Here is a 27,032-nt window from a genome sequence, read left to right as displayed (position 1 = left end):
CAGGACCACTGGCTGTAGGTCTAAGTCTAGATCTCATGGGTTGCAAAGAAGACTGAGATGGGAAGTTCAGAAGAACTCACCAGTCTAGAACTGGGAACAGGATTAGAAAGTTGGGGATAGTGTGGGGTAGAGGAGGCTGCCCAGACAGCATTTTGAAAAACAAGAGGAAGCCCATGACTTTTATAGGAAACCTAGCTAACTACGCAGTGCTAGGGAAGTCATAGTTATTAGATATGAAGCTAAAACCATTAATTTACTGAACCAGAATACTCACCAATAACAATCAATAAACATCTATCCTGATACCAACAGGTAACTGTCATCTTTCTCCCTCACCAAGAACATTTTTTTTGCAACAGACTTGAAGCACTACGGAAAAACACAACCAATTAAAATGCAGTGTTGTAGAGCCAATCCTAATGGATAAAGGATAAATCTACAAAAACCATTCTGAACCTAACACTTATGGAACTTTGCAGGAAAAGGGAGAGAGAAAGCTTAAAAAAAAAAAAAAAAACCCAGAGGATCAGGGAGTTCATAGATTGTGGCTTCTAGTAATATCGGAAGCCACATCCATAAAGCCCCATCGTCATGATTGCCCAAATATAATCTAAACAAAATGACAACGATAAAAATTCCAGACTGGATGGCGGAAAGCCAACAAGGCTTCCACTCTACAATGCACTGTAGTTCATATCACTGGCAGAAGCCAAAACCTCCAGCCTACATGGAACAGGCCTTCAACAAGATGCAAAACAGAACAAAGTGATGAAGAGAAATCATTTTATGGTAGGAAGACCCACAACAGGCTACAATATAATTGAAGATCATGCTAGCTTTTGGAGATAAAATTATTAATTGTTGCTTTGCCTGGAAGACTTTGTTTCTGGGACTACAACAGACTCATCCTCTTGATGAGTGTGTAGGATATCACCTCTGTGCTGAAGGTGGAAGGAAAATAAATTTGTTTTTCAACTGATGAATAGTAAGTAGCAAGAATGCAGCAGCTTGAAACAACAACTAATTGTTATCTGATCATTTTAAAGGTAAGAACTGACATAGGCATGGCTGGCTGCTCAGGTCAGAAGGTCCTGCATTATTCTCTTGTAAAGATTGTGGTGGGAAAATAATGCCTGTGCAATTCAGTCCCTTGTGCTTGATTTCTGTACTGGAGGCTGAGGTCCATTGCTGTTTGTCATCTGGAGACTTCTCTTCTGATATTAAAAGACATTTGGACTTCTTGACATCTTCCACACTCTATATTAAAATTTATTTTGTACATCATTACTGCTTCCTCCTTTGTAACAAAAGTTCAAAAGCTCATGACCCTCCTGCTAACAGCCATAGTTTTAGCTTCTACTGGTCTGTGTATGTGTGTGTTTGTGTGTGTGTGTGTGTGTGTGTGTGTGTGTGTGTGTCTGTAATGAAACCTCTATTCTAAACACCCATAGAATTTAACCGGTTAGGATGGAGAACAATTCTAAGAACTAGAGGACCAGGAACTACTGTTGGCTAATACTTTCTACATAGGAAAGGGAAGCCACACCTTTGCATTCTCAACATTACGGTTTCCTATATACAACCTTCATAATAATAGCACAGACCTGGTGCCAACAAGAGTAGGAAGGTGCTTTATAAGCCGCCACCCTAGAAGAAGAGGTATTGACATTTGTTGTCTACTATAAATGGCAGAATCAGTTTTCTCCAGGGATAAGTCCTGACAGATTGTCCAGTTCCTAGTGGTAAACCTTAAGTATATGTACATACGAACAACATTCAATGGGTTCATTAGGTATTACAGAGAGAGAGAGAGAGAGAAAGAGAGAGAGAAACACACACACACACACACACACACACACATTCTGTTGTTAGTACATTGAAATTAGCCAGTTTTAAGCAAGGACTCAGTATGTTCTTTTATTGACCTCAAAATTTTGTTGAAATTGTGTGTGTAACTGATGAAATTCACTGATACAGAAAAGTTCAATCATGCTGAAAAGTTAAATCCACTTATAATTAAATAAACCTGTGTTTAGAAACAGATTAAAAGAAGGAATTGGAATCTAAAATAATAAGAATAATAAGACTTCTTTCTGTGGTATATGCTCACAATTCCAAGTATGAAAAATGAGACCATCACTGTGTCTCAAACATTAGTCAAGAGGATTTAAAAATAAACCCTGCTGCACTGTGGACTCGCTGAGATAATAGCCACTATTTGTCATAAAGCTTAAGTGTAGTTGTTGATGATCAAATTCACTAGTGAAGTTTATTAAACTATTAAAGTAGAAGTGCTTAATTATCTCCACTATGTGAAAGAATCAACTATAGTATAAAAGCATCCATTGCTAACCTTACTGATGCTTCTAGAGGTAGACATAAAGTAATTTTATGAGTCCTGGAGCTTCATCACTTGCATTTTAATCCTGGCTCTGCCATTTAGCTATGAACAGAGAAATAGTGAGAACTGTGTGATAACACTACTTTCTTCTAAACCATATTTCCCTCACTTTATTCATATGACTTAGGGAAAATTCTTCCTTAGGAGACACTCGTATGTGCAGTTTGATACTCTATATCCTTATATGATAACCAATATGCTTTCCTAATATCATGTATATGAAAAGAAATCTTGAGCTACACCCAAACTGTAACTGGATTTTAATGATCTTTGAGTTTGTAAATGGCTCCATTAGTTATTCTATCGATTGAAACAGACACATAAAAATCGTTCGCTAAGCTTTTATTCTCCCCTTCTCTATCTATTCCATTAGTGTATATCATAGTAGCTACCTTCCAAGTACATCCTAAATGCAACCTCTATCCAAAATGATCCCTATTTCCTCCCCAAGGCAGTCAATATTTACCTCTTCAATATATCACTGTAAGCTTTCAATTGGTATGCCAGCTTCCATTTGCCCCGTTACTACAAAAAGCTTTGAAAGTTTGTTTTATAAAGTTTTCATTGTACAAACCAGATCATAGATTGCTTTTGCTCCAAATATTCCAGTTTTTCATAAATATCATAGCTTTCTCTAAAAACATAAGTGAACTAGGATATATTATTTATTTCTAGTTACATTTATGAGCTCTTTCCACCACCTATCTTCCCCTGTTCTACTAGTTGCCAGTTTTGCTGTCATTCAAACAGATTGAACTCACTCCTCCCTTGAAGCCTTCAAACTGTTATGTGATTTACTTTGAGTAGTCTTTCCACCAACTTTGAAATTGCTTCATATCCCTCCTTAGAGAGTGCTTCCTTGCCTCTCCCATCTAAAACTGCCCCTCTTTGTGTTTTTTTTTTCCTGTAATATGTTGTATTCAAAACACTAGGCAAAAGTCGATGCAAGTTATTTATCTCTGACTCCTTTTGACAAAATATAAGCTATGATGTGAGAAATATTTTATAGTTTATTCCCAGCACAACAATTATTGTCATTTAGACACTAAAAAGGGAGTCATAGCTAGCTGAAGACATGAAGAGTTCCTGATATTCAAATGCTACTTTTATCTCAGTACCTATACCCTCAAATATAGATTGGAAAAGAAATACAACTTTTAAAATTCAAGACATTTTACAGACCAATTATTATTATCTTAGTACCTATTAACTTTTCTGTAGGTGGTCATGGCGGGTGCTCATCACCAGTTTGAGAGTTGAATAAAAATCTTGCTTTTTGTGTATAGTTGTGCTGATATTGACAGAACCAGTATATTATGAGAGCGCTGGATTTTCTAACTGTGTGGTGATTTCTCAAGATGATTCATAATCAATTCTGATTATAATTTGAGATGAAATACTGACTTGGACCCTATAAGTGTTTATGAGCTGCTAAGTTTGTGTCACAAGCTTCCAGAATGGCACACTCTGAGTTTTTCACTGATTTCATGTCTATTTTCATAAACTGTAAAGTCTTTTAGTTACTCTATACTTACTCATCAGTTAAGAAAAGTACACATATCTTGCCACTAATTAGAAAAGTATAAGTTTTTCCTTACTATTGTCTTGTAGTATAATTTAAATGATACTATTTTAAATAATGATGAATATTTTTACCTGCCTGATTTTAAGAAAATATAATAACACCAAGAATTATATGGCTTTTAATAAAATTTCCAATTATGAATTGAAAATGAATACATAATGTAAACCATAAAAGAGTATTAGATATATTGCATATACATAAAATATTAATATTATATTATAAATAATATATATGTAAGATGAAACTTTGTGCAAAGTAGATGTAATTTGTAACAAATACAATCCAAGTAAGTAGAGGCAGCAATTGAATATGTTTTTAATATAAGAAATTAAAATATATCCATGCTTTTTTGTAGTAGTATTTTATTAAAGGGACAAATTCATGAAAAAAATAATTAATTTAATTCTACTCTTACAATATAATCCCCCTGATGCATTGTTACCGCAAATAACATATCTCATTATTTCCTTTCATATGTTACAAAACAAAGGCTTTATGTGGAAATAATTTTATATGAATAATAAAAAAATCACTTATTCCTATCCAAGTAAATTGTATATAATGGCCTCAGTAATTAAAATACAACAAAATAATTTGAATATCACAATAGTGATGTCCTATCTCTAACTTGTTCTGCCAAATCTTTCTCTGATTTGTCACTTTGTCTGCCCCTCAATTAGACATCACTTTCAAACATGGGTGCGTCCTTCCATAAACTAACTTTACCTTCATTATTTGGTGTTATAGGTGTGTAGTAAGGGCATGTTTGTATTCCAACCAGAGGGATTTCAGATGAGTGGCACGTCAGTGTTTGTATTCTAGCCTGATCACACAGCCCTAGGAGGTCTTTGGATGTGATCAGAGCAGCCATGTTGCTGGATTAAAATTCATTTACAGTTTTGTTAAATTAAGGAGGTAGGTGACTTTTGTTGAGTGTTTTTTAAAGAAAGTCTATGATTTTTAATAAATTGACTTTGTTACTTAATATTTACATAGATCACAAGTTTCAGAATAATGTAAATATTTTAACCTTATTTTGAGCCACTTTTGTATGTGGATAAACTAAAAACATTAATTCTAATTATCAACTTGTCTGAAGTTGACATGAGAGTCCATGCTTTCAGTATTACACACTAAAACTAATTATTTTCACTAAATAGAAAATAGCTTCCATGTTCCTATTCAACAGAGGCTATTAATTTCATGTTACTATTAAATATAAACAAATAGTTTTGGTAATATAAACTTTATCTAATTCTAACAAATGAAGTTGAATTAATATTTTATATGACTGCCTAATTAGTAAAAAGCTTTTAAAATAGCTTAAATAAATAGGAATGAAGGATAGGTAAAATGTCTCTAAGTCTTTGTAAAGAAGGAGAGTATTTGAATATCAGATTAACATAAATGGGCTTCATACAAAAAATTGCCAGTTTGTTTGTGTAAGACTTTTAATGTTTTTTTGTAAATTACATTAGAGCGTACATAATCTAATCTCACCCTCCCTTCAAGGTATTTTATTCTATAAACTGGGGAAGACACAAATGAATGTTGTAAAGTACTTTAGAGTGAATACAATGCTCAAGATTTCTTCCTACCTACTCCTGTGCCTGCATAACGCAACCAATATTTGTAAAATTTAATTTTCCTTCAAATTCTATGTCTTGGAGTACATCTATGTAATTTTCGTTGGCAAATATTTTTTATAAGATTGATAGGTTTTTATAGATGATATGAGAGGATTCCTCTTTAGCTCTCATATTGTTGGTGTGTTTTTTATGAGGTCTGGCCACACTGACTTGTGTGCTTACTTCTTAGTCTGAAATGCACTAAATGAGAACAGGCAGAAGTGTGTGTGGGGGAAGGGAAGGCTGTGACTAGAGGTTGAAATTGGCTTAGGTAGAGTGAAGTCAACTAGGCAAAAGTTGACTGAGCTGAGAACTTCTTTCTTTTTAGTTGCCTGTAATGTGAGGATAGATATATCTGGCAGTTCATCTGAATATAGCATACAGGGTGGTTGTGAGGTGGGTGGGGTCCTGGCAGAATCCGAGAAATTTATTTTAGTGGAAGCAGGGGGATCCCAGACTAAGCCAAGGCAATGGAAGGGCCCATTCGAGACCTTTCAGGCTGAGGATGGTGGGTGAATGTGGACGGTCAGGAGGACTCACTGGGCTAGACTTTGGCAAAGGATGTGGGAGATTTAGCTGGGAGAAGAGGATGTGTGAGACAAAGAAGAGACCTGTGGGTGTTTGTGCATACTTGTTTTTCAAAACATTTCATCTTCTTTTCTCAATATTCATTAACTAACCTTGATTCTAGCATTTTAAAAAATATGTATTTGTTTTCAACAAAATATTCATCTTATTTCAATGAATAACTTAATCATAATTTTCAGGAGTGCTTATGGAGGAATGGTTCTATACTACTGAGATGCTCACAAGACTAACATTTTAATGCAAATTTCTCTTTAAATTAACTAAATTTCATTGTACCCATTACTATTAAAAACAAGTAACTTTAACAATTTTTCTCTGCACATTTTATTTTGTTTTTTAAAGAAACTGTTTTTCACTATACTTAGTTTTAAGTCAAATTTAGATTCAAGTTTTTCCCATGAACTTATTTACTGTGGCCCAGATGAAGCATTACCTTGCTTTCCTAAATACTATGCAGCAATTTTCTTTAAACATAAACAGCCCAGGCTGGTCTTAATACTGACGGATAAATAAAGCTCCCTAGTCTCAGATGATTTCAGGACTTTAGAGATTCAGGATGTCACTCCCCAAAGTTACATAAGTAAGTAAGGATTACTAGAGGGAAGGGATGTTCTATCCAGCTCAGCCACATTCAGAGGTCTCTCTGACATTTCATGCACCTGAGAGAGTCACCATCTAGGCTGAGTGGGATTTCTGATGATGCTCCTCCCAGTCCGCTCCATTTTCTCATATAGGTGACTTATTACCCATTCTGTAAGTAATCCCAATAGATCAAACAGTTTGCCAACTTCAACATTGGTAGAATGCTTTCTTTATTCTGTTGTTACAGGCAGATCTGAAAATAAGTCGGCATTTGTTTATACTTCCCCAGGAAAAGTTACACTGTAGTGGTTTTCATAAGCGGCTCTTAAAACCCCCTTTGGGATAACAATTGGAATGTAATATGAATAAATTATATAATTTTTGTTTGGTGACAAATATTAATCTTTGTATTCTGAACTTTCAGTTCTGGGGACTCTCTTGTCTATCAACAGTTACATATTTTCTTCAGGCACTGGCCAGGACCTAGCTTACTTTGGACGTCTGGTTCCTTATTTATATACAGTATTATCTCCTGTGTATTTTGGTTAAATCTTAGCCATGGCAGTCTTATGTATCAGAGTTTTTTTTCTGAGTGCATATGGGAAACCTTAATAACTCAGTTGTGTTAGTAGTTTTTCCCTGCTTTTTTTCTTGTGCTTTGGTCATTTTAATAAAAGAATGCTGTCTAAACTTTTATTTCCATAAACAGATTTTTTTTTTTTAACCAAGGGAAGTTTATTCTTGACTTAATGGAGTTGAGACTTGTTGAAATTTGCTGAGGAGGCAGATTCCTACTCCTTGTGGATGCTGTACACTGAATTCAAACCTGAAAATAATGCTGCACATCCTTGGGCCTGACAGAAATTCTGCCAAGACTTTGACAATATCAAGCAATTCTTCTATTGGCATCCCCTTTCTAAATACATTAGAACATTAAAAGGCAATGCATTAACTCACTTGTACCACAGGAAGGATCAATTTATTGTAATGCTTTCCTCCTGAAAGGAAAGGGCTTAGGATAAAAGTGATGGGCAACAAGACGGGTAAGAGAAAAGCGGAAAGAACTGAAGTGTGCATAGAGAGGAAAGGCACTGAAAAATAACATTGAAAATATATTTCACTGCAGACATACAACCTATTATTTAATTCAACTAGGCAGTAACTTAAAAATTATCAGGAAAACAATCAATAACAGCTTTTACCGCAAAAGCACGTATGCATAAACATGTTGAACCAGGGACATATGCCACATAAACATTGTGAGCACAAGGATGGGGAAACAAAGTCCCAACTTTTCAAATACAACAATACCATACAATAGGACTATATCTCACTGATCCTTCCAAATTAAGCAGTTTTCGGTATCAAATCTTTGTATGTTTACATGTTAGCTACACCTTCATGCTAAACTGCACATACCATCCTGGATGGGGGCATCATGTTAGAAGTAGCTCTCCGATATCACAACCGTTCTTTACCTATTACAACTATAATATTTTAACTTTCTGTATTTTAACAAGTGTTATTAACCAAATTTTAATGTGCGTAGTCTTAACTGAGAGATATAGTCCTAGTGTATGGTGTTGTTTTATTTCACAATATGTTTTTATTACTTATCCCTGATTAGTTTTATGAAAATAATTAAAAAGTATTCTAGAGTACTTAAAATATAAAATATAATTGAATTAAATTTAAAATAAAATCCAAGATAAAATATTTGTCAATGTCAAGATTAAATATGGAGGAAACTGCCTCAGTTTGAATTCAGCAAATCTTGTCCATAAGACTTTTCCATTTGTTTTATGTACTTGCATGGAAATCTCTACTGTAGATATTATAAAAATTGATGCAAAAAACTTTTTCGCATGGATTATTAGAAGATATTAGAACTAGTCACTTGAATGTTTCAATCTCATACACATATTGTCGAACCTAGAATCATATGCTTTAATGTAATTAGATCTGAATAATAGGTTCTTATGAAAACAAAGTGTAAATAACACCAATTTAGAGATAAATATGTACATAATAAAAATCTGAGAAATACAATACAATGTTGAGTATAAAATTCAAAATACATGTATGTTCAACCGATAAAAATATACTATAATAAAGATAAATTGGTTTTTTTAAGTGAATAGTAAGTAAATATATTTGTCACATTACATTTTTTTAACAGATGCACATTTTCTTCAGATTAAATAAAATATAATAATATGTTTTAAGTAATTAAAATAGCATACATTAATATGCAATGTCATAGGGTGGTGATGATAACTATGGGTTTAGCTGGAAAAGAATGGATAAATATAATAATAACCAAAATACAAACAGAATGAATAAAATGCCATATAAAACATAATTTTTCCATTATATTTAATACTATGGCAAACATAAAAACATTTAAGTTATAAGATAGGAACTCTGCGTTTCTCCTTGAACTTACCTGGTTTCCACCCCATCCCTACAAGGAACTTTATAGCCAGCAAATTCAACAGACAAGTTACCCAGAACAACTAAACAAAAAGTATCATTCAAAATTATGTAGATATTCCAAGGAGTGGAATAGCTGGGTCTTGAGGAAGCCCTATTCCCATTTTTCTGAGATAGCACCAGATAGATTTCCAAAGTGGCTGTACTAGTTTGCATTCCCACCAGCAATGAAGGAATGTTCCTCCCCACATCCTCGCCAGCATGTGGTGTCGCTTGAGTTTTTGACCTTAGCCATTCTGATGGGTGTAAGATGGAATCTCAGAGTTGTTTTGATTTGCATTTCCCTGATGATTAAGATTATAATGAGTGAGTTAACCCAGAAGCAGAAAGAATCAAATGATATATACTCACTTATATCTGCATACTAGCCCAAGGGGCATGTCCCACGAAAGCCTTCACTTACCAGGAAACTGGGACAGAGGGGAAGGCATCCTATTGGGACTCTAAATGAGAGACGCATGGGAGAATAGCAAAATAAAAGGATACAGAGGGTCCTAGAAATCTACAAGTAGAACAATATGATAGGCAGATTTGGGCCCAGGGCTCCCGCTCAAACTAAGGCACCAGCCAAGGACAAAACAGGAGGTAAACTTTAAACCCCTTCCCTGATCTAGCCAATGGTCAGAATATTCTCCACAGTTGAGTGGAGAGTGTGATATGACTTTCTCACGTACTCTGGTGCCTCACATTTGACCATGTCCCCTGGAGGGGGAGACCTGGTGGCACTCAGAGGAAGGACAGCAGGTAGCCAAGAAGAGACTTGATACCCTATGAGAATATATAGGGGGAGGTAATCCCCCTCAGGAACAGTCGTAGGGGAGGGGAATAATGGGAATAATGGGAAAATGGGGGGGCGGGAGGAATGGGAGGATACAAGGGATGGGATAAACATTGAGATGTAACAAGAATAAATTAATAAAAAAAAAGAAAAAAAACAAAATTATGTAGATAAAAATGCCTTTTCAGTCTACATGAACACTTGAAAAGGTAGTGCAAACAGGATGGGAGATTTTTTTCAAAGTTGGATGAGCTAGTGGAAATGACTCCAGGATCTCCTCTTTACCTCTACCTATAAGGTGTGCATCTCAGAATCTGAGATAAATAGTTCTGATTTGTAAAAGCAGCAGCTACAGACTAGTATGAAAATTAATATGCATAAACTATAACTAAAACCAAATTTTTATTCAAGATTGTTTTGAAGGAAAGGACACTGAACAACAAAGTAGGCATCAGAATGGGCCTGGAGAGATATCACAAAGGTTTAAGAGTAAACTGGCCTTCCAGAGGACCAGAGTTTGGGTACCAGCACCAATATCCAATGCTACATGAATGCCTGTAACTTCAGCTCCAGGTGGTCAAAGCCCTCTGGCATCCACTGGCACATTGACTTAGGAACTCATACTCTTACTCAGATATAAACATATGCAAAATAACAAAATAAATCTGCCTTTTAAATAAAATAAAATAAACCTCAATGAGGTTAGCCAATTACCTAGAAATAGATTAACATGAAAATCATTATTTTCTTAGTGCAACTCTAGAATAGCATGGGAATTAATATCATGTCTGAATGCTCATAAAATACAATTAAATATTTATGTATATATATTTCAAATTTCAAGAATCTTGATTGAAGAAACAAATTTCCTATACCTCTTTTGTTCTAAACACAAAAATCCCATGTCTGGCATAATTATCAAGAGCACTGTTAGCAGATGCTATCTGTGTTTGTTTCTGTTTCTTTGCTCCAAGGACACTGTGGCATTTCTGTTTCACAATGAGTAATCCTATCTGAAAAACAGAATGTGTCTGTGGCTTCTATTATCACCCATCTAAAGACCTCTGTACCGCTCCTGGGTACAAAACGCATCTCAGCACAGTGACTGCTCCAGGGACAGAGAATAACTCTGATTAAAGCGTTCACATCTTCAAAACAAAGACTGTTCCCTATCATGCTTTAGTTTCTCATGGTGGGATTGCTCTGGTCTCACTTAAAGGGTGTTAAACATTGTTATATAACACTATGAATAGATGTTTATAGACTAAAACAGAAGGGAGTTCATTTTGGTATTTGTGAAAACAGTCTGAAATGCCTGCATTCGGCACTACAACACAATTGAACTAACTGCTTATGTCATTGAACAGGTATAGAGTTAATTGTGTGATTAGTAGTGCCCTAAGGGACATTTGTATTGCGTCTGGCCTGTGAATTTCATGTAAAGAGGACAGGTTGGGGCCGAAATCCATCCTATGATCCCCTCTCAAACACTGACCCGTGTAGTCCCAGGAAAAGAGACACACTGGTAAAGTCTGTTCTTTATCCTGTCAGTGATTATGTAATACTGGATAGTATCATTAACACATTGCATATTTCTTAGTCTGTCCGAAGAATATCTTAAGAGTCATTGTGATATAACTTTTCTACTAAAATTTGTGGGTTAAAAATACTAAATAACATTGTCATCCTATTTATAATAACACATAAAATTTCTTCTAGCCTGCATATATCTAATTTAATTTTTAGTCTGTTTTTTAGATTTTCTGGTGATGGGACCATAATTCAGGATTTAGTGTTCAAATTTGTGTCTTATCCAGAACTTCAGCAAAAGGAGATCTACAGTTTTGTTTAAATTGAATAGGAGTTAAAATGGTATAACAACAGAAAAATTATGAGACTACAAACCTTATGGGACAATATAAGAGATACCTAATGCTGTAGTAATAATGAAGAGAGAGATGTTATTAAGTGATCTAAAATATGATGTGAAGCGAACATGGTTTTCAAAAATGATAGAAACTGGAAATAACACTGAATTTTAGTGCTTAATCAAATACCTAAGAGCACTCAGTCAAAGTAGGTGTCTTACGGAAACAAACTAAGCAAAATAGAATGATTTAGACAGAATCTTTGAAATAATCATCACTGTTGTTTAATCCTAAGACTTCATTTTTCAAGCAAGGCAAGGATATGTATAGATGTATCAATTAAACTAATCAGACATCCAAACTTTCCAAGTAAATAGATGGAACTAGAAAATATTATGTTGAGTGACGTAATACAGACTGATGTCTGTTGCCTAATGAGATGACACCGAGGTAAATTTCTCATGTTCTCTATAATTTTTGATTCTTAGTTCCCAATCTTTAGATATGAGTCCCTAACCTGAAGTAGCCCAGGAAATCAGGAAAATATAGGGGACCAGTGTTGTAATTGGCAAAGGAGATCTACAATTGGAAATAATAGGGCACAGATCCTATGAAGGAGGAAAACGAGAAGAAATCTTGACCTCGCGAGTGTGAAAAAAGGAACAGTGGTACAAACGGGGAAATAAATATCAGATGCGTTGAAAATCGGATAGAGATTTATATCATTTTATGTGTACTCAAAACTACACACACACGTGTGTGTATATGTATATAGTTTGAATGAAGTTATGTAAATGCGGTGAAAATGCTTTCCCCAAGAGCCATAACTTATTTAACAAAATCTTTAGTAACAGCAGTAATAAATCTCCTTTCCAGTTGTTGGCTACAGGAATCCAACAGACCTTCAAAATAGTGTCTTTTGCTGTTGTCTTTGGCTGACTCTAATGAATATGAAAGTAATTCCCTATTGCTAAATATGCAATACACTGTGATTGCAGCACTTGGAGGAGTCAAGATGAAACTGATCTGGAAAATTCATGTTTGATAACTGCCTATCATGATAACAGAAATTACAATGTAAACTGTTAAGAAAGGGGGCAGCCAGGAGTCCTTCCACATGTAAAGCCTATGAATAACAATGATGTCTTAAGTGGCAAGACACCCAGTGGTGGGATAGATGCATTTCTGCCTGGTATGCGATGAACAGCCGTCTAACTAGTTATAAGACCCGTTAGATGGGAAGGAAAATGTGTCGGGTGGTATATATCTATGGATGACGAGGTTAGACCCAAGGAGAGCCTACTGATATGATTTTAAACCAATGTAATTTCTAACTGAATTCTAAACACTATCCATATATACAGTAAAAAAGTAATGCTCTTACCTCTCATCGAGAACCTTATTTCTTGCAATACACACATACTATTAAAGAAATTAACAACTAGTTAAAATGCAGAGAATAAGTACCTATAAATGTCCACATCCAATTCTCATATCTGCAGTGCAACCCCTCCACCTCAGGGTTAAAAAATCATCTGAAAAAAAATGAGGATTGTAAAATCCAGAGAACCAAGATAACTACAGTTACACAGTGTCACCTACAAATAAAAGGTAAAATGCACTGCAAATGAGATCTCATCCATATAGTTACCAGAACAGGTTCAGTTTAATGACAATATCTATTGGCATTCTAATGTGGACAGAAGAAATTTCACCTGGTCCCGCTCCTAGATGAAAAGGTACAGGTGATTAATTGATGCTGAGAGAGGGAAAAGCAATTTATTCTAGGGATGAGCTATGATAAACTTTCTCCAAACATAAATTGACACTCTAAACACATGTCCATAAGAGTAAAGGTATCAAACTTAATATATACATTGTGTGAATATTCATTTACCAATAATAGTAAAATAGAGATCATGAAGGGACACATAGGAGAGAGAAGAGAGTGGTGGGTATAAATGCATTGCTCATATGAAACTCTTAAATTTATATATCCATTCTCTCTCCATATATATATGGACACACACGCGCACGCGCGCGCGCGCGCGCACACACACACACACACACACACACATATATATATATATATATATATATATATATATATATATATATATATATCAGAAACCCTGAGGGAGAAAACTTTTGGAAGAACAACATATTGATGATTCCTTCATAAATGTTATGGATTAGAGATTTTTGATGTAAAATCATGAAATATGAGCTCAGTACAGTTCTGTTAGCTATAAGCATACATGCTGGGCAGGAGATTTTTAGAATAAACTCATCCTGCATAACTGACACTAATAGGGACTTGGTATTTGGCACTACGACATGTGGGGGAACATGAAGAGCACCAATTCAGGCTTCCCTGTAATGACTTTCAGCACAGACTCTTCCTTCATTGACAAAGTGACATTAGTAGGATGTGCATAATCTTCTGAACGTTGTCACAAAGTTTAGCAAGTTAACACATTTTGATTTTTGCTATTTATTCAGCATGCGTAGTCCGTAATCTGCTTACATTTGGCTTCTAAGGCCAAATTCAAAACACAAAAGAAAAGAGTGTTCAATTTTAATTTTTTAGGATGAAAGTGATAAAGAAGAGTTGTTATACTGTCAACATCTCTGTTCAGCCAGGAAAAGGGTTGATTATTCGGACACATTTGGACTAGGTGCTTATTAAGTGGTGGTAGTCATACATTTCTATGTGTTCATCAAAACTTTGCAAATGGCTGAATAGATGGTATTATGTAAGACCCAAACAAGTCCTCAAATATGTCTGGAAATATGTGAGCTTGCATGATGAAAAGTCCTGGCTGAAGAGATGTTAGGATATACCGGATTATCTGGAGGAGTTTCCGCACACTGTCCAAGATCTATTGCTTTGTTTGTTTCATAGCTGCATTCTGGCCAATGATAGTTTGCCAGGTATCTAAGTCATATTTTAATCCTCATTTCTTTTAAAAGGAAAAACTTTGATTGTTCATTGCAGTTATATTGGGGTTTTAATATTGAGAACATAATAAAAACATCATGGCTTAGCAAGATAGCTCAGCAGGTAAAGATTCTTGCCACAGAATCTAATGATTTATGCACACGTGCAAGCTAAGAGAAGACTCATTCATGTTGTCCTCTGAAATTCATGTGTGCCTTCATTTCTGTGCATCCCACATATAAATAAATAAATTTTATGAGATTTTTATTCCAAAGAATACAAAGAATAGACATAATTTTCCTTATATCAGAAAACCTCATACTTATTTTTATACCTTTTACTTAACATTATAGTGTTTATGTAGAGATGAAACTATGAGAAATGCAGGTCAAATAATTTATAACTATTGTATAGTAATCAATATAGTACTGTACTAAGCATATAAAATTACACCTGCATTCTAAATGAATGTTTAAGTTGAAAATATTTGTGGATATGTGCAACAGATATGTCTTTACTATTTTATACTTTTCTCTAAATCATATGAGCCATAATTTCTCACATGACCGCCTACAAATATTTTCTTTATAAACTTAAGAAAGTAATTCTTGAATCTAAACCACGTAGAAATTATATGGGGTCTTCTGTGAGTTCTGATAATAGTAAAAAAGTAATCCTATGGGGACAAAACTCACCCCCAACTATTGCTCGTGGACATTGCTGATACAAAATTACTGCTTTTGGGTATTTAGGAGTGCTATACTCCTTCTGAATACATGTAAAGTAATATTGAAGATGAATGAAAGAGGCAGGATGAAAGCAGCTAAACTGAAAATATAGAGATGTGAGAAAAGGGGAGAATGCATGAATACAGTTAGTTATACAATCATCAAATTTAGAAAACTGGTGTAAACGGTAGATGTGACCAAAGAGAACCACTCTGCATGCACATTTTTCTTCTACTCTGTTATGTGATTATTCAAGAAAATGCCATACCTAGGACCAAGAATGCCTTCATAATCCCCACCCTTCTGGATTAGCATTTATACCCCATTTCCCTGTTGAGTCTGCCAAGAACCAAGTACATCTATGCTATTTCCACATTCCCAGTCTTAGTTATGAGTATGCAGTTCTTGCACTGACACAACCTGAGTAATCGCACCGCAATGCCACATCAGAAAACCAAGTGAAGAAACCCACATGCCTGTGTGACATCTCAAAACCACAAGCTATGTGTATTCCAAGCCACTAAGCCTCTCCTTCCTGCCAAGCCCACCAACATTTTAGAGATATTTTCCAGTAGAATCACCTAGATGAATCTCAGGACAGAGACTCCAAAGAAGTAATCACAAATTTCTTCAAAGAATACACTGAGTTTGAAAAAGATGCAAACAACACTCCCTAGAACTTAGAGGGAATAGCAAAAACCTCTTGAGTGATTTTCCAAAGGCAAATATGTGGCCGAATGAAATGATGAACAGAATTTATGATTTGAAAACAATTCAGTTAAGGAGTTAAAATAATTGAGAAGAACCCAAACTTAAGAGAATATGGTATTCAAAATCTCAGTAGCCACACTAGAAAACTCAGGGGACTCCGTACAACTGAAATGTATAGATTACATTAGAAGACTGACTCTGACATGAACTCTGGTGCCCCATATCTGACTACTTCCCCTTGGTGGGGAGGCCTGGTGGCACTCAGAGAAAGGATTAGCAGGCTACCAAGATAAGACTTGATAGGCTGTGATCATATGGTGGGGGAGGAGGTCCCCTTCTGTCACAGACCTGGAGGAGGGAAATGGGGTGAAAAGAGGGAGGGAAGGAAGAAGAGAGGGATACAAGTAAGAGAATAACAGTTGAGTTGTAACCTGAATAAATTAATTAAATAAGATGAAACACAGAAAAACAAAAACAAACAAAACAGACTAGAGAGTATCTGTAGTTTAAAATAAGGAAGAAATTGAGCTAAAATGAAAAAAATATTTTGAAAAACGCAAAAGAAACATGCAGGAAGTATGGGACCTCATAGGAGGACCAAATCTTGAATTTATTGGCATAAATGATAATAACAGTAATGTTCAGGTTTGGTATGGTCATATATGGGTTAAAGTCATAGATGAAGGATGAATAATCCCACATTAGTGGATCATGAAGGAAAATATTTCCAGAACAAAGCTAAGCTACTGAATGCAAGAAGACAAAAATCACAATTCACATATAAAAGAAACATTACCAGGAAATTGCTGATTTTTCAGTGGAAACTGTAAAATCCAGAAGAGTCTGGATGTATTTAAATGCAAGATATACCAACCTAGATTCCTGTACCCATCAAAACTATTTGCCACTGAGTAAATCTTTTAATAATACAAGGAGGCTAAAATAATTCATGTCCCTCAATCCAGTCTTACAGAAAAAATAGTGAGACAACATTTCAGATTGAAAAGTTGACTACATACAACCAATATAATATAGAATGCAACTATAATTAATGAAAAACAAAATAGGATTAAGAATACAAACAGAAAAAGAAACGAAGGAAAGAACAGCAATAAACAAGTTACTTTCAATAATAATTTAAAATATTAATACCCTCGATTTAAAAAAACCAGAGTTTTCTTTGACTGATGTATCGATGCAGGCAGAGTCGAGGACCAAACTCTGCCAAGACAGGGTAGGCAAGTCCTCAATAGTTCCTGCCTCACAAACATGTCTGTCAGATGTATTGGGCCAGGAGGCTGAAGAAGATGCTCCAACATAATAGAGAGTTTTGGGTGACTGTTCAGGCAGCAAACTGTCTCTGTCATCTTCTCACTTGGAACGCTACTAACCTGCACTCCCAGCATACTCAGATAATCAAGTTTATTCCTTCGCAAGTCTCTGACAGAGCCAAAGACAAGGTAGCTTAGCTTTACAATGAAGCTTAATTGTTTAGGGGTTAAGATGTTTTTAGGTCTAGATAAGTGGTCTAAGTTGATAATGAGAATATGTTATGGAGATTGATTTACATTCAGAAATTTAGATGCACCAAGATAGGAAAGATGTCTTCTTCAAGGCTGTCAAATACAAATAGCGAAAACACTAAGAATGTAACATAATTCCTGATTGTGTCACAGTTATTCTTGCCATAGGTAATCTATTGTATATATGTGTAATAATATAAATGTATATGTCCAAAAATAAAATAATTAAAAAAAGAAAACCAAAATTTATCTTTTTGTTGTCTAAAAGTAACTCATATTATTTTCAATGATAGGCATGATCCCAAAGTAAAATGATAGAGAAAAGTAAATGGAATCAAGAATTATGTCAATCCTATAATTTAGCCATGTAGACTTCAAACTAATATCAATCAGAAGTAATAAAGAATGGGGACCCCATTCTGATTAAGAAAAAAATGAAACAATAAGACTATATACTTATGAACATATATAATGCTTAATATTAAAACATAAATCTAGTGGGTCCACTTTCGAAAAAATGTAATATTGTACATCAAGACTTGAATAATTAAGTCTAACACAGTAATAATAATAAATTACAGCATTTCTTTCTTGCATCTGATCATTTAGTATCCCAAGTGTCTCTCAAGTGTATATTTAGGTTTGTGTATGTGTGTGTGTGTGTGTGTGTGTGTGTGTGTGTGTGTGTGTGTGTGTATGTGTGTATCACCTCTGTTTACATGTTCCTTAATGAATGCCCACTCCCAAAAGTGCAGCAGTGACACACTGCAGCAGATAGCTCTTCTCTCTGTACACGCTGGTTTTGCTTACTTTGCACACATACCCAGTAATGAAATTGCTGGATTATAAGATAATTCTATTTTCTGAGTTTTGGAATAGTTCCATAGTAAGCTCATTAACTTCTCAGTGCAAGATTTGCTTTAAAACCAGGAGGAGGGTCATAATTCTTAAAGAGATTTTAACAAATTTTACCAAAAAAATATTTTCTAGAAGTGGCCTTGGATTTTGTAATTGTAGCCATGCTGATACCCAGGCACAACCAGATTACAGTTTATAAATAGTTTTTAAAGGATGCCTAAGTGTTCAAATAACCATAGCGGTTATGCTATGGAGCCTATGCAGTCTTGAGTCTACATTGAGGGCCACTTTGTCTGGAAATTTTTCTACTGGTAGCTTATAAGCAAGGATACCCAGTATCTCTGTGATTACTCCTACCTTATCCCAAGACTCTGCCTGCCACCCTGCGCTGCAGCCACCAGAGACCAGCCTAAGGTGCTAACCTTGAATGACTCACAAAATTTATAAGAGGAGAGGCCAATAGAGACAACATACAGAAGAAATGTTATTGCCCCTGGTGCTCACCAAGACAACTAAGCCTGGAACAGTAACTGCATCCTAGTTCAGAAGTGGATGTGATTATAGATGTCTCTAGCCTAGTCACTAAAGTAGGAGGGGCTTGTTTTCTGCTGAATAAAGTTGTGGCCAATTAGGGTGGACAGTTCAGTGTCAACTGGACCCAGGCTAATGTCATCTGAGAAGAGGGAAACACACTTAAGAAGTATCTCTATAAGACTGGGTGTAAGCAAGGCTATAGGGCACTTTCTTAATTAGTGATTGATAGGGAGATCCCAACCCATTGTCAGTGATCCCTGAATTCCATGGTCACTGATGCCATTCTGTGCAATAGGTCTGGGTTCCATAAGAGAGCAGGCTGAGCAAGCCAGAGGGAGCAAGTCCAGTGAGCAGTGCTCCTCCGTGGTCTCTGCATCAGCTCCTGCCTCCAGGTTCCTGCCATGCTTGATTCCTGTCTTGACATCCTTCAATAATGAACTCTGATATGCATGTTTAAGTTGAATAGATGCTTTCCTCCACAAGTTACTTTGGACATGGTGTTTTGTCATAGCAATAGTAACCCTAACGAAGGTACCAGTTAAACAAGCATTGAAAGCAAATTTCTTGTAGTGGAAGCCCTATTTCAGCTTTATTTTCTATTAAGAGATATTATGAGTGATTCCCAAATGATTGTCAGAACTGGAAGCACTATTTTGTTTACTGTTATGCATAGTAAAATAATAATAATTATTCTATATGGTCAGTAACTTTGTGTACACCTCCAGGCCTAGAAATGTTGACTCAAAAATGACAGACATCACATTTGTGAATCATTTTAATTTTATTCTGCCTTTACTGTTGCTGCTGAGGCTGTTTCTGTGATATGTCTGTTTACATTTCAGGCCTATTAAGACTGAAGTCCTGATAATTATTTTCTATTATATTATTCTCTTGATCCTCTTCCCTTAGCCCTTATCTCCTGCTGGCTCTGCTCCTCATTTAGATCATATTTAATTCTTCTGCATCAAAATTACCATTCAATTCAGCTATCAAGACAAATTATGAAGCGCATAATAGACAGATTTTCACACAATACACTAAATGAAGCAAACAGAGCTTGGCAATATAGAACTGGATGGAAAAGAACATGAAACACTCAAACACAGAATTTCCACATCACACAATCAAGTCTATTCAGAAATGTTTTCCTGTTTTTAGGTTAAATAACTAACAATTTAACTTAAATGGAGCTTAATTCAACTTACACTTGCTAAATTCTCATTTGCCTTTGGAATGTTTGCTGTAGTTTTAAATGAAGCACGGTTGCAATCATTAATGTATTTGTTTGGCTTTGGGGGTGTAATTGAATAGAATGCATTTTAATATTTTTTTCAAGAGGACACAACATTAAGGAAGAAACTTAGACCCTTGCATTAAAAGTGACAAGTATCAATTGACTGTGAGTAAGAAGGTAACACTTAGGAATCTATTCTTGATGTACTCCGTACTTAGTGTATTTACTTATGTGTCTTTAAAAAAATTTTTTTTATTAATTTATTCTTGTTACATCTCAATGGTTATCCCATCCCTTGTATCCTCCCATTCTTCCCTCCCTCCCATTTTCCCCTTATTCCCCTCCCCTATGACTGTTCCTGAGGGGGATTTCCTCCCCCTGTATATGTTCATAGGGTATCAAGTCTCTTCTTGGTAGCCTGCTATCCTTCCTCTGAGTGACACCTTATGTGTCTTATAAAAAATTTACATCAATTAGAATTTGGGGCCATATTTATGTAAGTAGCTTCGGTTTTCAAATTCAGCAATAGGCAAAACACCAGACACAACTATTTCCTCTTCTGTTTTCTACTGAGCCCTGACACCTTTTTTGTCCAAATAATAACTTCAAAATAAATCAGAAACTGAACTTATAAAAGAATTTGCCTACATAGTAGAATCCACTTGTTTTTCTTATTCAGAGATTTACAACACTTTTATAAAAAATATTGTTTTTGCAGATGGTTTGTTATTATTAATTCATCACAGTCATGGCATGCTTGTGAGTCAAGAATGTCCTAAGAATTAGGCAGAGCAGTTGATCTGATTCAGGGTGACTTTGAAAACTAGTTCAATGTCTGAGGTTATTATTGCTAATGTCTGCATTTCCTGCATTGTTTAAATGAGTATGGTATGTCTTGCACATTCAAAAAAATGTAGATATTTTAAAGTCCATTCATTTATTTGCTGCAGAAATTGTGTTAGGATACAACCTGAATTACTGTAGGTATTTTCAAATGTAATGTTAATATCATTATTGCCTTAAGTAAATTGCATGCAGTGTTGTTCTCTTTGATATGTGAAATAAATACATTTGTTAATGTTACTTATTAATTAAACATTAAAAGATATTTTATGTCAGTATTTTTATTTTTCCTCATTAATTCTGATTATCACGATTAATTATGTACATGTATTAAATACAATAGTTTAAGAATACAATTATTGTAATATAAAATTGTTTCTTGAGGCTATGAGTCACCTTATTGTCTAAGCAAATGTTAAAACTGATGCATAGACAATTAACATAAAGATCAGAAGGAAATGGCATGAAAGTGTTCTAGTGATTGTGAGTGAATAAAACTCAGAATAAATATGTAATTTTGACAGAGAGTATTATTTCATACCCATTTACAGTAGAGTTTTGCTTTATATTTTGAGAAATTTGAAATGGCATAATGAAAGGTTAATTTGCTTTGTTATGTTTTATACACAATAACTGATGCCTACATGTGACATGTGTAACTTGTTCACTTAGAAGAAAATGCAAATGGGCAGGAAATGAAGAAAAGTTTACTCAGAATGATTATTTAGCAGTTGCCTCTGAGAGAACTGAATCTCAGAATAACTGGAAGATTCTCAATGACTTTCATAGCTTTGAAACATGGCATTTTCTTTTCTGGAAAGGACGTAGGCTGCACTTAGTGTTTAATAATAGACTAAAGTAGAATCTTGTCTTCCTTGTTTTTTTCCTTTTTGTGTCCCATGGTGCAGCTAGTTTCCATATCCTTAGACTTAAAATAAAATTATAGACATTCCCATGTGGAGAAGAACCGGACCATATGGTTAATAGCCTCAGGGAAAATCAAGAGAGATTCTGGTCCTTAGCCCTAGGACAAAGCAAGATCTCACCCCTTGCAAATCTTTCTATGTCTTTAAACTTACTATTGTGCTCATAGAAACTACTTGAAAACCCTGAGGCAGAACCATCCAGAGAAGAAAGGCAGAGGTGTGCATTCATAGATAATTGAGTGTAAACGCTCCTGTTTGAAGGCATTGCACCATAGAAGTGTTATACAGCAACATAAAGAACATCTACAAAAATCCATCATCACCGAAAACAAGACGTTTTTCTCAGAATGATCGAAACTAAGGAACGTTTCCACTGACCTACTTCCCAATAATACCTGTTGCTCTCTCAATTTTACTATTTCTACATCCAAACCTTCAGATATTAATATATAAGATAAAATAACTGAGAAAGCAGGAAAGTAAAACGAAATCACAGGGAAGCTAGAGAAAGGAATGTTAGGGCACATGGATATACATGGGAGAGATGGAAAAACAGGGAGGATGAATATAATTTGTGATGGACTAGAGAGGTCAACAGGAGAGGGAGGAGGGATAAATATATCAAGATGTTGGAAAAAACTTCAAGGAACCAAATCATTATATATTTATCTAGAATTGAGCACACACACACAGACATGACAAACACACACACTCACTATACACATATATGATATATAATATATATTTATATATGAAGTTATGTCACTAGAGAGGACAACCACTCCTCCCACCAAAGCCAAGACCTATATAACATAAAACCTGTTAATAGGCACAAGAACCCCTTCTAGGAGTGTATATTCAGAAATCCACTTTTCAACACCTCCCAGATTTCAAATGAATCTCTAAGTATGGAATCTTCTATGCCAATCTGCCCACATGGAAATCAATTCCTCTGCTCACTAAGAGGCGGTGTCCCTGGAAAAGTGAGAAATGATAGCTGCTGAGTCCTTAACAGGAAATGTCTATTGGCAAGAGGCTGTACTACAATGGAATTATAACAACATCTAAAAAAGTAAATGAGGCTGCTGAGGAGGGCAAATGGATAGAGGATGTGCTGGGCAGAATCTGTGGAGCATTGGGAAACCCCTATGGCCAAGCCTCTGCTCCCAAGATAAGAGTCATGGTGAAAGTCATCTAGCAAATTTATTGTGGATGGGTTGGTATTAATAACATTGGGTATGTAGTGCTACACTTACTTTGGGCTCTGTAACTGGAGCCAATTACATCCATGGACATATATGCATGTTTGAATGAATAGTGAACGCTGCGACGATGGAAAGCCAGGATGGTTCTCCCAAACACCAGTCTAGAGAACATGGGTACGCTAGTGTAGAACACTGTGTCAGGTGAAGTCTGGACCACCATGGATAGGCTCACTGGGTACTCTAACTAATGTTAGCCATTCTGCCACCTTTGGATGCCTAGATGATGCCTCACATCCTCATCAGTAGTTCCATATATATTCCATGCCAGTGGAAGCTGCCGCTGCTCTGGTAATTTGCATTGCTTGCTATAGGCTTGCTGACAGACTCAACCCAACACTTTACAAATATGGAATCTTTAATATGCTAGAGAGCCCACTTTACTGAATTGATACTTATATAACCAGGAAAGTACATTTCAAGAATAAAATATTTTACAGTTTCTTTGTATTTATAAAATAAAATATTCATAGTTATTATCATCATTACTATTAATATGATGCTGTACTGGGAAGGGACAAGCATAAGACCTTGCATCCATTAAAGAAGAACATCACCCCAGTTATACATCCTCAGATATGTTTTATGATTTAATTTACATACAAAATTGTCCATATAGAAGACTCCATCATGATTTGTCTGTTCTTGTATATATAACTGTGTAAGTGTACATGATATTGGACTTAAAATAGGCACATTTTTTCAAACACTTAGTCTTTTAAAACCCTTAGCATTTCTCTGTGATAAAAATCTTTAAGAGCCAGATTTGGTGGCCCATTGCTGTAATCCTAGCACTTGAGAAGCTACATTAAAAAGTATTGTTGTTAGTTTTCAGCTAGCCTGATTTACAGTGTGAGTTCCAAGTTGAGTGTGGGCTACAGGGAAAGATTCTGTCTTTAAAAAAGAACCTGTTACTTGTAGGTTTTGGATTGTACAATATATTATCACTTTCTGTATGCACACAACTCTGAAAATTATCTTGATTCTCTCATTTGCTTTAACTTAATATACAGTAATAAACCTCTTTCCATATTTTTTGTCAAATTACTCCTCCTAGGAAACACTATTAGACTTCAATTCCTATGAGATAAACTATCTTGAATTACAAATATGACCATGATACTGTGTTGTCCTTTTAGTGTCTAGTTCGCTATCTTTAATAAAATGTTAAATAAACCTAATTATCTAACATAATTAGCAATCAATATAGCAAACAGACATCAGTATTATCACATTTAGTAATGCTCTATTCACAGTAGATAAGGAAGAGAAATAGCTCATGAATGGAAATTAAACGATGAATAAAGAAAATGTGGCATGTATACTCAATGGTATAATATTCACTCGTAAAAATGTTGCAACATTAATTGAACTGGGTGTTTCTATTCTTAATAGTTAAAAAAAAGGTATTTATTGTCTGAAATAATGACTATTTTGCATGACTATTTTAAACATTAATATTTGAATTAGGGTTTAATAAGCACAAATTATGAAGCTTAAAGATAAAACATTAATGTTAAAGTTATTGCCATAATATTTGTACAAGATCATTCTATAGAGGCCTGTCTAAACAGGGTTTAATTGCTGTGACAAATTATCCTAAGCAATAAAACTAAAGGGTGTTCTTGGCCCATGGTTTCAAGGCCTTGTCACTTGGGCCACTTGTTGTGAGATAGTGGCAAAGCATACTATGGTTAAAAAAAAAAATATGGTGAAATAAAATGATCATATTACGGATCTTAGAAAAACAGGGAAAGAGAGAGCATGCACACACACACACATACACACACACACACACACACATACACACACACACAAGAGAGAGGGGGGGCAGACAGACAGAAACAGAGACAGAGACAGAGACAGAGACAGAGACAGAGACAGAGACAGAGACAGAGAGGGATCTCATGGCCTAACAGTCTTCTACTAGCCACATTGAGTTGAGTTCCTCAGGTGGCACCATCACATGGGCTCATCTCATTTCCTCAGTTTAAGGGCAAACATTTATCATGCCAAATTGCTCTGAATCAAAACAGTGCATATTTACTTGGTGGAGAAATCTGTGTACAAGCCACAGATTATAGCACAAGCATTTCAGCTGCCAAATGATTGTTAGTTTTTCTTCTCTATGTAAACCTATGCTGTTGCCTTAAAATCCTAAACTCATTTAGAGAGTACACAATGAGAAATCACTGTTGACTCCATTCATCATAACATTAAGTTATAACAACTAGCCCTCACCAAGTAGCTGGATTTCCTTGGGGAATAAATGCCATCAAACTTTTCTCTTTCCTACTCAGTTACTAGAAAGATTTTTTTGTATAAATATTTTGATGAAGCCCAGGCTGGTCACTGAATTACTAGGTATTTTATAATGGAAAGAATATTGGTTGAGCAATTTAACATCAAAATCAGTTACAAGTGCAGTTGGGTATTTGATTCGACTAGTAAAGCAGAGCCATTAAGATTTCAATTGTGTATACTTAAGCAGCTTAAAGAACCGTTTAGACAAAAGATACTATTGGGTTCTCTTTTGCACAGAAGTCTGTGTCAATCATAGATCTAAAACTGACTTCGTAAAAGGTTCTCAAGAAGAAATATCACCATCATCATCATCATTACTAGTAGTAGTTGTAGGAGTAGGTAGTAGTAGTAAAGAGGAACAGAGAGACATCAGAGTGAGCTATTTGTATATATTATAGAGTTATGTTTTTGGAATTCTTGACACGGAGGTGGATATGATATTTCGTAGTTGCTGGCTGAAAGACTTTGATAAATTATACACATACTCCCTCCAAAAATATCTACAAGATTCTTCATTTTTAATTCAGGCTGACTTTAGGACATATATAGCGGCTTCTATTAGGTTGAATTTAAATTAAGATATAATATTATATAAAATAATGAAAGAAAACTCAGAATATGTTGGAAATTCAATGAATTATGCTGGAATGATCACTTGGTTGCAGGAGCTTGCAATATCTCAGACAACAAAAGTAACCCTTCTCAGAGAGGGCAATGGAACAGAAACGTAGGAGTTTTTAAAGAGGTAGTAATTTTTTAAAGCTATTTCCATAGCTTCTAATATCATTGTTTGATGGGCGTTGTTCATATTTGTATATTAAAAAGGTACAATATTAGAGTTAGAAACAGGAGCTTTCAATACTTGAAACAGCAATAATTTTAATGTATCATAATTTATATTAGAGTACCAACAATTTGTTTTAGCCCTTGAGAGCTAATAAAATATTGGTGTTAATGCAGGAATGTTTATAAGCATGGTATTTATAAAGGCTAAGTTGCATTATTCCTCATAACCAGCATAGCTTTCAATACATTAGGAAACTGGGATGCTTCCTTGTGAAGTGTTTCTTTGCGAAGGTTATTATAGAAATTCCAAAGTGAAGAGCGTCTAGTGATTGAATATTTAAAAAATTGTCTTTTTTTCCTAATATTCCGATATGCACTTTTACAACATTTATTTGCATCCATGAGCCATGGTCTGCTACAAGTAGTAATTTTCATTATGTTCCTCAAAGTATATCAATT

This window comes from Acomys russatus, chromosome 11, assembly GCF_903995435.1.
Source record: "Acomys russatus chromosome 11, mAcoRus1.1, whole genome shotgun sequence".
Taxonomy (NCBI): domain Eukaryota; kingdom Metazoa; phylum Chordata; class Mammalia; order Rodentia; family Muridae; genus Acomys; species Acomys russatus.
The sequence above is the reverse complement of the archived record's forward strand: the minus strand, read 5'-3'. Positions refer to the sequence as shown.